This window comes from Erpetoichthys calabaricus, chromosome 3, assembly GCF_900747795.2.
Source record: "Erpetoichthys calabaricus chromosome 3, fErpCal1.3, whole genome shotgun sequence".
Taxonomy (NCBI): Eukaryota; Metazoa; Chordata; class Cladistia; order Polypteriformes; family Polypteridae; genus Erpetoichthys; species Erpetoichthys calabaricus.
In genome coordinates this window covers 202,392,600-202,406,143 of record NC_041396.2, presented here as the reverse complement: position 1 = coordinate 202,406,143, position 13,544 = coordinate 202,392,600, and positions in this window count along the sequence as shown.

The following is a 13,544-nucleotide window of genomic DNA, read 5'->3' as shown; positions in this document are numbered from 1 at the left end:
CTGCGCTAACTGAAACCGATGTACGTACTTATTTCAGTGGTATGACGCCACTGTCAGTTGCCATATTGAACTTTCCAACGGTCTTTGTTACTTATGGGCCCATCTTCAAGAAATTTGGTACACAGGTTCCCAGCGCTAACTGAATCCTACGCACATATATACGTCCATAGCCTGCAGCTCGGTCGCCGTGTGAGGCGGCGTTGGGCCCCCCCATCCCCATGCCTCCCACGTAGTTGGCTGCCTGCCTATATAAGGCCGTCCATTGCTCCGGTCTCTTCATTCCCTTCCTTGCTTCACCACGGTATTCACGTCTTCCTGCTGATAACTGCAGCCTTTTTATTTAATCTATGGCTTCTCCGCTGTTTTATTGTTTGTTTATTATGATTATAGTTATTGTGTAGGTATTTTAGACTTAGTTTACATTGTTCAGGTACCCATTTCCTTTACCGTTCCAACCGTACCCCCATTAACATGTCTATCGAGGTGATCACCATCGATCAAACAACTGTCACTTACCGAGTGGTTTCCATGCCCGGAGATGGCGACTGCCTTTTCCATTCTCTGTGGTACATATTGCACGGCCATATCAGGCTCACTCTTGATATCCTGAGGAACATTGTGTCTTATGTATTGAATGACTGGGACAGGTTCAAGGTGTGGACTGATGATGGTACAGGAGATAATTATACTACACAGGAGCACTATAAGGGTGAAATGGTTAAGCCCTTCACCTATGGTTCTGCATGTGAGTTGACGGCTGCCGCTGAATTGTTTGGTTGTCACTTTCAAGTGTACCGAAATGGCCAAATATTTTACACCTTTGGACAACCGCCAATGCCTCTTAAACATCTTAGATTCACAGGTGACGATTTGAGTAGTGGACACTTTGATGTTTATGAATGTTTAAACTCTCAAAAGCTGGATGCGAAGTTATCGATGAAGCCCATTTCAATTCAAACGCCTACAATTTCCTGTAAGGCTCTGCTTCGCAATAACAATTAATAACTCTCAGGGACAGACCCTACAAAAGCTTGGCATTGATTTGAGGCAAGATTGCTTTTCACATGGCCAACTATACGTTGCATGCTCAAGAGTAAGCTTAGCACACAGCTTGGTCATATTACAACCGGAGGGCTGAACTGACAACGTGGTATACAAACAGATCCTTAACAAATAATTATTGGTATATTTTCCCTCAGTTTAAAAAAGTTTACTTTTCATCTTAATAAAAATTTTAAAGCAGTACTTTGCCGCTGCGAAGCGCGGGTATTTTGCTAGTAACCTCATATATTTGGATGAGAAAACAAAGAAAACACACGGTAAATGCTAAGTAGTCTTTTCAGACTGGAGTTCTAAATAGGACCTGAATCAAGATGGCAGATTATGTTAGGTTATGTGTTCAAGTGGCAGGAAAGGGAGGGTCCAGGCGGATGGACATGGAAATGACGTCAGATGTGGAGTGGCTATCAGTCTCCCGTTTTGCCAAGGGAGATGAAGAGAAGGCATTAGTACACAGTGCCAACCCCTGGTCCGGTGAGTAATTACCATCACTAAATCCCTTTATCTGTCTCCTATGCGCATGTGCATGACAACCCAAAGAAAAACAGTTTTCACTAAAGGCTCAATCAAATGGCCCTGAGGCCTAGAAAAGTTCAGCCTCACATATACATAGAATTTAATCATGAAAAACATCAGTGAAAACCGTGATGACGTTTAGCATTTGCAAGTCGGGAACAGCGACCACAGCAGTGGCAGAATAGTGCAAGTGGTAGTGCTTCCTTTCCATCTGCAAATCAGCAAGTAGTAGTTTGAGTCCCACATGTACCCTTTTCTTGATCTTGTTTAAGTTTCATATATAAAAATATACAGTATGCAGAAATGTAGTTAACACTACTCAAGTAATATCAAAATTCAAAAATGAATTGTATATTACTATAACATTATCTCTTATTACAGAAAAAATATTCTCACATTATTCTAATAACTTTAAAATATTTATGCTCTTTGTTCTTTCCTTCTTTCTGTTTTATATGTATTAAGATGTGCAATTAATTTATATTATTTTATTGTGTGCTGTGATCTTCGCAGAGTCAATGGAGGCTCTGATTGAGGCTCGCGAGAGACTGAGCGAGGAGTCTGAGTGTCTGGGCTTGTGAGTGTCCTGGATAAAAACCAAGATGCAGGTCTTTAATGACCTCTTTGGCACAGCCATCAGCAGTGTGTCTGTCTGCGGAGAGAATGTCAACCTTGTCAAGAGGTTTACTTACCTTGGCAGTGACATTCATGTCTCTAGTGACTCTTCCTATGAAGTCAGTAGACGGATTGGGAGAGCATGAGGGGGGTCATGAGATCGCTGGAAAGGGTGTGTGGCGCTCCTGATATTTATGCAAAAGGACAAAGGTCCAAGTCTTCAGAGTCCTGAGGCTGATGGTTGTGACACATGGACGCTATCCAGTGACCTGAGACAAAGAAAGGAGTCCTTTGATATTGTGTCTCTCCAGAAAATCCTTAGGTACCGTTGGTTTTACTTTGTGTCCAATGAGCGGTTGCTCATGGAGTCCCAGATGAGGCACATTACCTGCATCGTGTCAGTTACGGCACTACGGCCATGTGGCATGATTCCCTGAGGGTGATCCAGTTCACAGGATCCTTGTTGTTGAGGATCCGAGTGGCTGGACCAGGCCAAGGAACACCCATGTAACACCAGGCTGCGGCAGATAGAAGGTCATTTCCGGTGGGTGAGACTGGTTTGCCTGGGGGATTGCCATCTGGGGTCCTGAGCTGTTTTGTTGTGTGGAAGGGTGCGGCAACACGCTGTACCAGTGCATGCTCCCCAACTTGACTTGACTTAATTGTGTGGAACCATAATATCTTTTGATTTCCTTTAAACTTTCTTTTGCAGTTTTTTGTATTCTGATTACATTACCAAAGTCCCCTATCAAATCAGAACCGTCACCATCTTTATTTAACCAGCATTGTTCTTTCCTAGTTAGCATGTCTAGCTCCCAGTGACCCTATAATAAAAAAGAAAGTTCAGAAAATGGATGCTTATAGCATCTTTCACAGACAGCACTACAATATTCTAGGCAAGCCCTTCACACAAATTATAAAATGAATACATCATGGGTTGGTAGATTTTAGTTGAAATGAACTGAATAAACAAAACTCAGCAAATATACAGTTATCCATTAAGGTAAGTTAAGAAGAAGAAATGCATTTTGAAGCTGAAGGTAAACAACTTGCTTTAAAAACTTATAATCTGTTTTTGCCTTGTTCTCTTTACCTTAACTTTTTAATTCCTGCAGTCAGAGGATTATGCCTCTCCTTTTCACTTAAAAGTTATTAAAGTATCCACTTGGATGGAAATGCATGATACAGTATATATGTTGTATTTTACATGCCTTTCACTATTGAATTGTATCAATTAGAATACATATTCAAGCTGCAATACTGCTTCCTGTGTGCCACAAAGCTGGCTCTTTATTATACAACTGTGTATTCATTATCCAAAACCCCTTATTCCGTTTGATCAGGCCAGGGAGAAAGAAGACGTTCTTCAAGCAACAACAAGCACCCTGAAAGAACCAGCCTGGATGACACAATAAGTTCATTCTTCTTCTTCCTCTTTTCCCACTTCTATATGGGTTCGATGTGCTCGATCAACCTTCTCCATACAGCTTTGTCCTGCACCTCCTCGCCACTCAAGTCCTTTTCCTTCAGATAATCTTTTACTTTATCCATCAATCTCCGCTTTGGCCTCGCTCACTTTCTCTTCCCCTGTACGTCCATTCCCATCAGTCTTTTGCTCACATATGCATTGTTTCTCCTCGTCACATGTCCATACAACTTCAATCTACTTTCCTGCATTATCTTTGATATCTCTCACACTTTTGTTATACCTCTGATTGTCTTATTCTGTCCTTTTTTGTAACTCCGTACATCCGTCTCAACAGTCTCATTTCTGCCACATCTAACTTATTTTCCTGTGCTTCATTTATTGCCCATGTCTCAGCTTCATATATACATTACAAAAGAATATAAATTAAAGAGTAATGTTTTTAATTTTTCTAATGCATATGCAGTAGTATAAACTCAAAGTATAGAATAGCACTGAGAGGTAATAGTCATTTATTCGAATAGCTTCATAGTGCGGATTACCAGTTTAACAAAAATCATTTGTAGAGAATAGCATTTTAGCCCAAATGGTGCATGCTACAGTGCTTAGTGTCACCTGGTGGTCAGAGGTGGTCATTGCACAAAGCAAACTAACACTGAACAAAAAAAAAGTGTTTTACCTTGTAACACTTACTTCCTGTAAAATGTTAAAAACTGCATCCATTAATTTTCCAAACCCACTAATCAAACATATATTTGCAAGTAGCCAGCAATCATGTTGCCTAAAAAATACACAGGGCAGGAACAAACTCCGTGTGTCCCTGTGTCACACTCACTCTCAGTGAGGTCACTTTAGAGTCAATAACCAAGCTGATACTATTTCTTTGGACAGTGAAAGGAAACAGATTAGTGCACAGGAGAACATGCAAACTACATAGAGACACCATAACCAGGAGCTGGCAATCACTGTGAAGTCACATTGTTACCTACTGCACCAATTGGCTATCTTCACAGTTTATCAAATAAGGTACATTATATGACATATTTGAAAGTAGTAAGTCCAAACTATGGTCACATCATCAAGATCATTTTAGGTTCTTTAGTAACTCTAATTTGTCCCGCAGGTATGTGCTTGAGTATGCTCTGTGGCATCCATCCAGAGTTGAGCCATGTCATATGCTTAGAAAGATGCCAGCTCCCTGTGACACTGAACTGAACTAGCAAGAAATTGGATGAATGTGAATGTTGGAACTTTGAATATAGAGTACTTCATACTTTATAGGGCACATGTATTTGTGTATTAACTGCATATTTTCAGTGAAATAGACAATAATGTAGTGTCACAAAAAGCAGACACAAGAGTCATAAAAAGGTTTGGGGCAGCCACCCATATAACACTCCCTGGCTGCAAATGGGTAAATTGCTAATACTGATGTGTTCAGAACGGAGTCCAAAACAGAACAGATTAGGTTAGTCAAATATGGCAGCTTTAAAGGCCAGAAAAGGAAGTGAAATCAGAGGGCGGAAACAGAAGGGTCCTCTTCCATAGGTTTGGACTCAGACGTGAGGTCATCAAAAGGGCCAGAACCGGAAGTCTCTTCGGTCATGTGCTCTTCACCGGAAGTGACGTCATCCAAGGGTCCATCCCCAGAAGTGATGTCACGGGCCAGGCGGAATTTCCCATGAACGGTCTGCAGGAAAGTGAGAAAAAAGGTCAGTGCACTCCACCACTCCCTGGTCTGGCATGGAATTACTCTCATTTAGACCCTTTAGCTGCCTCCCATGCGCACGTGTGTGACAGCAGCATAATATTTGTAAAAAAAAAAGTTACATAACACCAGTTTACTACATTTCATATAAATTAGTATTAAATTACAGATGCTTTCATGATAAGTTGTTAAGATATTCATGGCTAATAGTAATAGAGATCCCTCATCCACAGAAGCACTAGAGTGCTAGACCTGGGCAAATATTAAAATAACATATACAAAATATGTTAAAAATTCAGATAATGCCTTTGTTTCTGAATAAAGTATTTTACAGCACTCACTGTGTTTTTTTTTGGAAAAGACTCTGACAATGCTGTCTCTTCTGGTGAACGCCAGGGCACATGCTGGTTGGTATCTGGGATTTGGGCAAAAGGCATGATAGTAAGTGACAGTAGTACACACACACATTGACTTTTCCCGGCCTGTATAACGGAAGGATATCTAAACTAGCTTCATCCAGTTTATAGTTGTAAGAGCCATAATGTGTTTCAGCAGCATTTGACACAAGTCATGAACCTGCCTTAGGCCGAACACAAGCACAGTCACACCATTTAAAGCCACACTAACGCAGAGTTTCTAATCAACAATTTGAAATAAGGAAGGAAAAGTGAAGCTGCCAGATAAAACCCCACAGAGACATAGGGTACAATAAGGGAAAAATGTGCAGGCTTGTTACTTTTACTCAAGATATCCTTAATGGGCCAAGTGCAAGAGGTAGAAAAGCAAGTCTTTCATTTAATATCCACACCTGTCTATTCCAATGTAGTGGGCCGATCCAAAGCAAAGGGCAAAGACTGAAGTAAGTAAGTCAAAGAAATGATCAGCATTTGAGCACCTCTCTTATCTATTTATTATTGGTGCAGAATATAAGGCCAATTCACTGAGTGCCTATTTAAGTGAGTCTGAAGGCCATTATATCACCTCCACATAATACCAACATCAATAGTTCTGACCTTGACAGCACATTAATTCCACATTACTTAGCCCTCTCACCAAATGACTCACAGTCGGTTCAAAGCCAATAAATCATTTAGCTTGTACATCTTTAATCTGAAAGTGACAGTATGCTGATCAACTCTAAGCATCTCCAGGACAGACTCGGCTCTCACAGAAAAATACACATTATTCAGATTTTCTTCTGTCTGTTACAAGGACTTGAAAATGTAATGGCCTTAAACATCCCTAAAAATGTGGTATTACACAGAGACATAAGTTAATTGTTATCATAAATCAATCTATCTATATTTTATATAACACTTTTCATAGAATACACCTTCACAAGACTCTTCATATAGAAAATAAGAATAGATTTTAGTATAAACACTAAATACATGAGCTTTCAAATATAAGTTACAATTATGGGCTTAATGGCTCCTGCAGACCCCCGTAACCTTTTTTAAGATATAGTGGGTTGGATAATGACTGACTGACTGAATTATGAGCTTAAAGAGCATGTGAACAAACAACAGACTGAATGGTATAGTGGAGCAGCTGAACATCCTGAGAAAATATGGTACATTCAGGATCGGCACAACTGTTACAGAGGAATGGAATATACACTGATCAGCCACAACATTAAAACCACTGACAGGTGAAGTGAATAACATTGATTATCTCATTACAATGGCACCTGTCTAGAGCAGGGGTGGGCAAATTCATTCCTGGAGGACCGCAGTGGCTGCAGGTTTTTGTTCCAACCCAATTGCTTAATAAGAAGCACTTATTGTTCTAGAAACACTTCTGCTTCATTTTAGTTGTCTCCCTCATTAAGATTTTGAACCCTTATTGCTTATTTAAGTCTTAAACAGCTGCATTCTTGGTTTTTAATTGCTCCTTATTAGCAATAAGATGCAAATGACAAAAGAAACCAGCAGTTATCCATTTTGCTTGTTACCCTTTACACCTGTGTGTATTTATCATGCACTATTTGGTTTAATTAAAAACTTGGAAGGAAAGAGAAGAGAAAAAAGTGAAGGATTGAGAATTACCCATCCATTTTACACTTCAAAGTATTTGGATGATATCCTTAGAATGGAAAAAAAAAATCTAGGATATGAGAATGACTTGACATAGCAGAGTTAAAGCACTAACAAGCCATGAAATGTAATTATTGGCAAGGATTGTTTTCTAATTAAGCAACCGGGTTGGAACAAAAACCCGCAGCCACTGCGGCCCTCAAGGAATGAATTTGCCCACCCCTGGTCTAGAGGATGGACATATTAGGCAGCAAGTGAACAGTCAGTCCTTGAAGGTGAAGTGTTGGAACAAGAAAAAATGAGCAAGTGTAAGAATCTAAATGCCTTTGAAAAGAGCAAAATCATGATGGCTAGACAACTGGGTCAAAGCACCTCTAAACCAGCATGTCTTATGGGATATTCCTGGTGTGCAGTGGTTAGAACCTACCAAAAGTGGTCCAAAGAAGGACAACTGGAGAACCAGAGACAGGTGTCATGGGCACCCAAGTCTCACTGATGTGCATGTGAAGTGAAGGCTAATCTGTCTGATTTGATCCCACAGAAAAGGTACTATAGCACAAATTACTGAAAACGTAATGCTAGCCAAGAGAGAAAGGTGTCAGAACACACAGTGCATCAAAGCTTGCTGTGCATGGGGTTGCATAGTTGCTGACCAGTCAGAGTGCCCATGCTGACACATGTCCACTGCTTAAAGCGCTTATAATGGGGCATGTGAGTGTCAGAACTGGACCATGGAGCAATGGAAGGAGGAGGCTTGGTCCGATGAATCATGTATTCTTTTAGATCACGTGTGCATCATTTACCTGGGTGAAGTGATGGCAGCATAATGCACTATGGGAAGAAGGCAAGCCAGCAGACGCATTGTGATGCTCTGGGCAATATTCTGCTGGGAAACCGTGGGTCCTGACATTTATGTGGGGGTTACTTTAACACATAATACCTACCTAAAAATTGTTGTAGACCACGTACACTCTTTCATGGCAACAGTATTCCCTGATGGGAATTCAACAGAATTCAACAGGATAATGCGCCTTGCCACACTCAAAAAGTGTTCTGGAATGATTTGAGGAACATGACAAAGAGTTCAAGGTGTTGAATTGTCCTTCAAATTCCCAACATCTCAATCCGATCGAGCATCTAAGGGATGTTCTGGAAAAACAAGTTCAATCCATGGAGGCCCCACCTCACAACTTACAGTACTTTAAGGGTCTTTTGCTAACGTCTTGTTGCCAGATACCACAGGACACCTTCACAGATCTTGGGAAGTCCATGACTAGATAGCTCAGAGCTGTTTTGATGGCATAAGGGGGATGACACAATAATAGACAGGTGATTTTAATGTTGTGGCTGAATGGTGTATATTGTGCCACAGACAACATATGGTGCCTGGCATCCCGGCCAGGATGGATATTTCCTTACTTGACCAGGAAGTCTTTGAAATGGAAGAACACTGATGGATGGGCATCCCAGCTGGGTTGGTTGTTGGTATTTTTCCCAGCCTTTACAACAGAAGGACAATGGGAGACTTCCTCCCAAAGACATGAATTCCCCTTGCACGCTGGGTGGCAGTATCCCCTTGGTGGAGGAGGATAAAAGGAATAGGAATTGTGACCGTGATTGTATTCTTCAAAAGGAGAATAAAATACTAATTTGAAACCAGGACTGTTTCTTGTGTGGTTGTGTTTGGGGTTTGGGCACAACAGTTACAGTCACCTAATGGTCACAATAGTTACAGTCAAGCTGATTTACAAATTTTTAAATAATCCATCAATAGAGGTCTACAGACACAATTCCATGACATTGCTTTCAATTATCGCTTCTTCCTTTTAGCTGTTCCATAAGCTCAATGTTCAGAGCATCAGTGGCAGTATAGAGTGTCAGTATCTACTGTATATGATCAGGAGGAAATATGATGATATGAAAGCTATAAGTGATTTCAACGAGAAAGCCTTTTACAGTCTGGTTTTTCTTCAGTTCATTTAAAAACAGAAAATACTTTCATTGGATAAAAATTGTTTATCCAGTGCCTTTGATCTATCTTATACATTTGGTAAATGACAGCTAGAGATGGAGATAGTTAAAAAAGAAAACCCCTGCTTAAGGCAGGATATTTCTTAGCCAATGCCCATTGTTTAATAAAGAATGCTTGTTGTTTATGTATGGTCCATAAAGTTAAATCACTGGATTTCAAGAATCACTTCTTAACTTGTTTACTGGTAACAGCAATGCTGCTGACAAAGCTACTTGATTAGTGAAACTAGCTTGTTCATTATCATCTCAATGTTTCTTCTCATGTTTGTGCCCATCCTGATTGGGGAGTGTGAAAGATGTTGTTATACATGGCACAATATGCTATGGAGGTGCCTTCCTCTATTCTCCTTTTGTCTTGGCACCTTCTGGTCACTAGAGGGCACACAAACCTAAGGGGGGATAAAAAGGCACCCACTTGCACCTAATCCATTATTTTATTCTGCTTAAAAACAGAGAAGAACTTATCCTAGGTAATTTTTTTCATTTAAAAAGCTTTACTTGAGTTTTGCTCACTATATCTCTAACATTAACAATTAGAAGAATTTGTTAACTGTAAAATGACAGCAGATTTATTTCTAAGGTTGATGTTATGGATGCTCAACAACCTCTTAAGGACTTTTAGTTTTCTTCAACATGTACCCCTTGGTACCTGTTTTAGGAATTTGATGATTCAAACCAGGAAATAACACTAAACACTGTTTTACATAGAAGCCTGTTATCATTTATTCATAGTATATTAATCATTTTCTTACATATGTTCTTCTTCTGCTCTCAGTCTAGAAGACCACGAGCCATAAGAATTATGATCCTCAGATTTCCTTTCCCATCCTTCCTCTTCCAAACAAACTTTGCCACAACCTAAAGATAGTATAATTTAAAAATGATGGACTGAGAATGCACATTGTTGTGGTCAGATTCAATTGTTATTCAACAATTTATTTTCCATCATTGCCTTTCCAATGGCTATTAAATAGAGAATACCATTTTATACCCCAACTTTTTATCTGTGCCTTCATTACTCTCTTATAGACAGACAGACAGACAGACAGACAGACAGACAGACAGACAGACAGACAGACAGACAGACAGACAGACAGATAGATAGATAGATAGATAGATAGATAGATAGATAGATAGATAGATAGATAGATAGATAGATAGATAGATAGATAGTGCTTTATTTGTAGGTATTCAGGTGGTTAGTCATTATTTTACTAGATCATTCATCATGAAGTCTAAGGATACAGTTTAAAACTGCTCTCCACATGACTGTGCAGTTCCTCCAGCAAAGTGTTGTCTATTTACTGTTAGAATGCCTAGGGATAGATTGAATCACAAACTGCTTTAAGCCTAGATTTTTTAGACATTTACTTAATGCTATGGACTTGAATTTTATTAGATTTGTATTTCTTTAAGATTCAGTCATACTGGTGTTATATTTCCTTTGTTTTTCACTCTTCAGTAAAGCATCAACAGCATACTAAGAGAGAATGACACAATCATTTCCAAATCTGTGGTTCAGAGCAGTTAATAAATATGTGTGTGATAGAGAAAACCTTCCAAACTTTTCTTATCCTGATGAATTTTGTAGCATAATCAGATATGCTATATATATAACAGACAGTTTTAAATATGTATAGTAATTGACTACAAAAAACCATGAAGTGTATAAAAACTTACACAGATACATTATGTTATGTATTGGGACTGGTAGGAGATTTTATCAGGAGATGGCAGAAGGATTTCTGGCAGTATAAGTGGGATAAACTGTATATTAAAAAGTAAACCTGGGATTTCAAAGTTTAACGTACTTTCACATGTGGAAACTATTTTTTATTATGCTATGCAAAAACTATCCATCTAGCTTTATTTATAGTGAACACAAGGTGCCACTATTGCAGCACTTTCAAAGTCAGAATGACACCAAAGAAGTTTATTTATAAAGTTTAAAGTTTTATCCATCCATTCATCTTGCAAACCCAAACCAAACATTAGGCGCAAGGTAGGAACAATCCCTGATACTAGCCCCTTTTTGGGTGTTATGCACACAAATAACAGGGAGTAATGAATAAAAAGAGAAAGCAAAGTTCTGCACATACAGAAAAGAAGCCAAAATCATGCCGGCTCTCTACACCTATATGACCTGGTTTTAACCCCTGCCTGTCTAACAAGTGTTGTGGTTCAGTCACTTGTACAACTAAAAGATCCCTCTAAAGATACTTCTAATCACCCACCTCCAACCTGGCCATTCTTCCACCTGTAACTGTGAACACTTCTCAATACTCTCCTCCCAACTCCACACTAAATAAGCCACTCGGCTTGGACTGGTTTTAAGCCCTTCCCAAGATTGTTTTAAATTGATCCCAAGAACTAATCTTAGGGTTGTTCTATAATTGCAATAAAGATGCCAATCTTCTGTTGTCATAAAAGGACCAATCATCCAGGGCAACTTCCCATCTGCTCATTTACTTAAAAGTTAAGCACAGCCCTATTTTTGATATTGTAGTGAGTCAAATACATTAAATTGTGTCTTTATGTTATGCTGCTTGGTTATAAGAAACTTGTTCTGAGTTTTTACAGGAAATGAGGACAGGAGTTTCAAGGTAATCTGGTTCTACAACTACTCATGGCGTTGGATAATGACAATGTTGCTTGTTGACTAGCAATTAATTGTAAGTGGGAATTTCACTGTCCTCTTATGCATGATAATAATGTCTCTTTATACCCACTTAGGTCTGCGTGCCCTTTAGTGACCAGGAGGAGCCACATCTGGTAGCCCTTGGTTGACCTCTTTCTCCCTCTAATCAAAAGTTCAGGTATTTCTTCCCAATGATGAGTTATTCACATTTGAACATGTTACTCAGTCACACACAAAAGCAATTTAGAAAAATTACATGTGTTTGGGAAGGTCTTTCCATACAACCGACAAATAGGTTTTGTGGCAAATTTTATCAAAGGATTTTTAATACTGTTTACAGTTTTTCAAGCTAGACCTCCATTGAATCCCACTGAATCATACATTTTGTGATTTCCAGTTTCCATGAAAACATGGAATTTGTTTTTTTTTTTTGCCAGCCATCACTACAAACAACATGGAGTAACACAAAAAAAATTATCATTTTTGGGCAGAGTATTCCTAAGCAATAATGACTGCAAGATACCGGTGATATCTCAGCCTCCTTTCTTAAGTCCCTAATTATTGCATAATGATTTATAAACACCTAAGTGTTAGGAATTTAAAATTGCACACTAAAGCATCAGCTCTGTCACATTATATTATAATGCAAGGAAGTACATTATTAATTCAGCAGTCTGTTTTGTACTTAACCTGTTTTTTCCTTTATCAAGTTAAAGGTGAGACAAAACCTAACCCAGCAGGTTAAACTTAAACTGAGTATACTATCTCCACTCTGTTTAAAGGCATATCTTCTGAACTGTTAGAGAAAATAAGAATACCCTGAGGATATTAGTGCGAGACTTTTATACCTTTATATAGTGTGTGTGCCGACATTTTAAAATTAGCATATTGTCTTCTGCCCAAGGTTAATATTTGGATAAGAATAACAAGTCAGAGCGCAGGAAAGTCAGCCTTTAGATTTCAAGCTGCCCACCTCAAAACTGTTTATGAAATGAAATACAGACAATAGAGGCAAAAATGGTTGTTATAGGTCACTGGTTATGAATCCAATCAACCCACGTGCATGTTCTGCTCTTCTTGTGTTATAATGTGACCAGTTGCCCACCAGGAAAAGGTCTGCCAGAGATCGAAGAGATCACTAAACACAAAAGGTTCAGGTGCCATAGGAAAAAGGAGCACACAGACTGTAAAGAGAAATATTCACCCCAAACACAGTGTGATTTATCAGGGGCCATGATGACAGCAGGTCGGTGGCATATAACTGACGTCCCAAGTCCTATTAAGCTAAGGAAAGTGGTATCAGAGACTGGCATGGCACTTGCACATGTAGTGAGAAGTGTGCCATTAGATGGCAACCATAAGCTCCAGTAAAGGAAACAGGGTGGAAGGCAGACAGTCAGGAGTAGCACTGGAATTGCTGGATCATGATGATGTTAGCTATTTAAGACACATATCTGAGGCTAAATGCCAAACCCAGTGAGCCACGCTTTGATGTTGCAATATCAGTTGCCAGAC